The following is a 4,353-nucleotide window of genomic DNA, read 5'->3' as shown; positions in this document are numbered from 1 at the left end:
ATTGTAGAGGCATCTTTTGGGAATTAGAAAAAACGTCATGACTAATTCAGGCAAGAAACGAGCCGTGGTCCGGAGGGTGAGCCATCACTCATCCCATGGCACCAAATGGCAGTTAGGGTCCAAAAACTCATATATTCCAGTTGTCACTGAGAGATTTATGAGTGGATTCCACATGGGGTCAGTAACAGTTCTGCCCATGAGAGTGTGAAGCTCTGAGGAGAATGAGGGTCTTACAGTGTGGGTGGTCCAGAAAACTCTGCCTTGGGCTATCCGAACCCAAAGGACGTGAGAGATTTTTGAGTGTGGACACAGGTTGCCCAGAAAGACCCTGTCCTGGACTGTCTTAAGGATGTGAGAGCGTCATGACCCCATGCGAAGGGGGAGAAAACTTGCCTGGGGCCAAGCCCAGTGCCAAGAATTCTCCGGGGTTTGCTCACCCAAGATTAATCGGGCTGGTGTTGTGTTCGAATGGTTGGCGACAAGTCAAGCAAGTCTCGGGAGAGGAAAAGCGGAGAATTAATCCAGGATGTAATCCGGTTCGTGAATCAGCTGGGGACTCAAACTGGGTGTGTGTCCCAGGAGTCAATCGCCTGCTGATCGAGTCACAGCACCAAATGATAAGATTATATCCAAAAGATGAGACGTATAAAACAAAAGAGGCCTTTATTCTGAGAACACAGAGAAAACCAAAACCCCCGACCGCTGGAGTCTGGCTTTCTCTCTGGCAGACACGTGACGTGGGGGGGTATGTAAGTAGCCTCGGTTTGGGGTGGAACCTAAAGGGTCATCAGGGGTGTACGGGTAGGCCATTGGTCTTTGTTTGGCACCATAGGTAAATTCCTAGGGGTGGGGGAGATAGGAGCTCCTTGGTTGTGCCTCTCAGGCTTCACCAGCTACAGTGTCCTGTCTGGGCCAGAACCCTTTCAGTTATGGGTAACTGCATGCTTTTCTCTTCGATGCCTGCAAAAGGAATTGTACTAGAAGGCAAACATCAGAATCTGTCCCAACAACAGTAATCTGTAAACTCCGAAACTGTTTACTGTAAACCCAGCACTCAGAAGGCTGAGGCAGGAGGATCATTGCAAATTTGAGACCAACCTGGGCTATAAAGTGAGTTCAAGACTGGCCTGAACTCCATAATAAGACCCTGACTTGAAAGGACAGAAAAGGAAAAAAATTTGTTTTCTGTGAAGTGTTTGTGGATTACCTTACTGAATATCAAGAATAAATTATCTGTGCAACAACAAATCCCGTGTCTGGCTGAACATGTTCCACTGTGTCGGTTGTGTAAGTGTCTGCTTCCCATGGAGGGCTGGGGGTCCTAGCTCCCAACCTACTAGATGTCCGCGACACAGAGTTTGTGCTCTCTAAAATAAAATTTTAGGAACAACGGAGGTTGAATATATTTATTGAAAGAAAGAAAGCTCTTGTCTGCAAGAGATAACCCAAGTGGGTTTCCAAAGGCAGAGTCTTTGGACCTTTTTTTTTTAATTTTTAAAATTTTTTTATTGGTACTGGGGATCGAACTCACGACCGACTGCCTACAAGGCAGGTGCTTATGCCGCTGAGCTAAATCCCCAGCCACTTCTCTAGGGACCTTTACAAAACAAACCATGAGGTGAGGTGGGTCTAAAATTAAAAATGGGAACTCACAAGGTGGGCATGAGGTGGAACAGAACCATAGCCAGCCACTGAGATGACGAATATAATTGTCTAGGTAAAATGGATTAAATAGGGATCAAATGGGGAGGTGAATCACATAGAAAGGGGCCGTGAGGGCAGAACAGGACCTTTGTCTGTAGGGAGTTGGGTTGATGGCTCCTCTGGCTTCCTCAGGGTGATAGAGACTTCTTTAGAATATCACCCTTAGGATGTGGGTGCTTTTGTTTCATCTTTGTCTTGAGGTCTCACCCACAGTGAGAGGTGTCTAGCTCCTTCAAGGTTGCAAGGCATCTGGTCTTCTGCACTGGCTCCTTCGAGGGCCCAGCCCTGTCTGACCAGATATATTTCTAATTAACTCAGCTGCCTGTAACAAAATCATATCAAGTATTTGATGCTTTCTTGACAGTTAGGAAAAGAAGAAAACTTGAATGCTGTCATGAGTTGGGTCTGAGGGTCCCTGAGGCTAAACTAAAGAATTTAATACACCTTTTTGTAGAATAAATTTGTGGGTTCATTGGCTCTCATTGTGGAAAAAGAGTTTTCAGATTTAGGACGCCCTCAAGAGCAGGGTGCAGATGCTCAGGGAAATGAGATGCTTTACTGCTGGGAAGTGAGGATCTTCGCGTGTTCTGGACGGTGGAAGTCTGTGGAATCTGATAAGCTACAGCCATGGCCTTGTTTAGGGGGGAGAGCTTGGTTTAGGTCTAGTGAGATGATGCTGCATTCCTGGGCGGGGTGGGAGGCTGTTAAAAGGTGGTCTCTTCACAGGCGAAGGAGGATCATTTGCAAGTAAGGAATGGGAAAACCCATTTGAAGAAGAAAGGTAATTGCTCAGGTTTACTGTGTTCTGGAAGAGAAAAAGGAAGAGGAGGAACATAGGAAGGAAGGAGAAAGAAGAGGAAGAAAAGCGAAGAAAGAAGTTGGAAAAAACTAGGGTTTATGTCCTGCGGCTGCAATTTTCCTTAAGAGTACAATTATTAAAATCTCAATTTCCAAGTTTCCTTCCTACCCATGTCGGTTTTGTTTTTCCTATTGTACCTTGGCTGGGAGTCAGGAGTGGAACATAAAGTCCAGATGAATTTATTTACAGGCTGAGACAGAGACCAAGGAAAAGGAGAGTTTGAAAATTCCTCACGCAAGCCAGGCTGGGCTCCAGGGCTAGCTCGCATCACACTGCCTGCCTCCGGGATCTCAGGGCTGGACCATCACGCCCTGTGAAAACAGGGACCCTTGAGCTCACACAGGTAATGGGATCCAACGGGAAGTGGTGGGAGGACTTCGGCTTCCAGCGCAAAGGAGAGCTGGAGAGTAAAACACCACAAGTGGGGCAGAACAGGAGGCGAGAAACTAGGGGGAACGGTCACCATGGCAAAGACCACATGATGAAGGCCACTTGGAAAGGAGGATGGATGACTGGGGTGGAGAATAGATGTTTTGGTGAAGAATTGAGGGAAATTATTTCAACTGTCTTTAAAGCACATTTATGTCATTTCTCAGCCTTTTGGCTAAGATCAACTGTGAAGCACATTTATTGCCACTGGCCTAATAATCTTAACCAGGAAGCTGGAAGTGGAGGCCCAGGTCTATAATCCCAACACTCTGGGAAGCCCGGGCAGAAGGATTGCAAGTTTGACCCATGCCTGGGCAAATAAAAAATAACCAAGCGCTATGGAGGCTCCTGGTTTTAGGGGTGCTGGAGTCTCCTTTGGAGGTGATTTCTAGGTTCTTCCTGCCCTGAGCAAAAATTACTTACGATCAGCAGAAACAGTAGTGAAGTTTTATTAAAGGCACAAAACAGACTTGGCAGATCGAGTTCGAGACGAGTAAAAGCAGGGAAAGAAGTACACTCTTTGTGGTGAGAGTGGCCTCTTTGCAAGAGGGACACAGTGGCAAGGACTCCACGTGGACGTCCTAGTGTCACCCATCCCTCCGGCTGCCATTGATCTCGGCTCTCCTATGGAAAACCAGCTCCGGTTCTCGCGAGAGATGTAGCGCTTTGGGAACTGTTCTGCCTTTGCGTTTTGGGATTTTGTGCTTTAGGGGTTATACCTCCCCAGGTAGTTTTCCCACACCCTCATCTCCTGTCTCGGGACAGAACTCAGTTCAGAGACCCTAGATTCAAACCCTGGCTGTTACCACACATGCCGCGTTTGTGGTTCCACAAATACCCTGAAAGGGAAGTCATGAACCAAACGAGGAAGTTGGGAGAGATATTAGATGAAAGAAAAATATATCCTAATTTCCTGAGTAGGAGCTGTGTCCTCCGTGTGGGTGGCCACTCAAACCAGAGCTAATTATAGGTAACCAGAGCACAGGACCTGCCCAAATGTTTAGTGTCCATGTATCACAGGTGGTTCTCTGTGTTTAAAATGACCAGTTGGAACTCAGGCTTCTAACCCAGTTCTTCAAGAAGTAAGGTTTAAAGGAAATGGGCATTTAGAGAAGAAAAAAAAAAGGATTAGTTTGCATGTTGATTTCTTCAGAACCCAGGAACTTAGCAAGGAGTGCGGTGCATCCATATAAAGGAGGAGTCACTGCACTTGAGCCCCTCAGCGCTCAGGTGCTCAGTAGCGAAAGGTTGTGCAAACCTAAGGAGGGGGCGTGGCCTGCGTCCATATTTATATCCCGGAACCTTTGTTTTCAGCCTGGTGCGTTCCAGGGAGGACGCCGCGCGCTCTCCGTGCCGCCCGT

Source organism: Cavia porcellus, unplaced genomic scaffold (assembly GCF_034190915.1).
Source record: "Cavia porcellus strain 051 isolate PalLab524CR breed Dunkin Hartley unplaced genomic scaffold, mCavPor4.1 scaffold_12, whole genome shotgun sequence".
Taxonomy (NCBI): domain Eukaryota; kingdom Metazoa; phylum Chordata; class Mammalia; order Rodentia; family Caviidae; genus Cavia; species Cavia porcellus.
Note: the sequence above shows the minus strand (reverse complement) of the source record.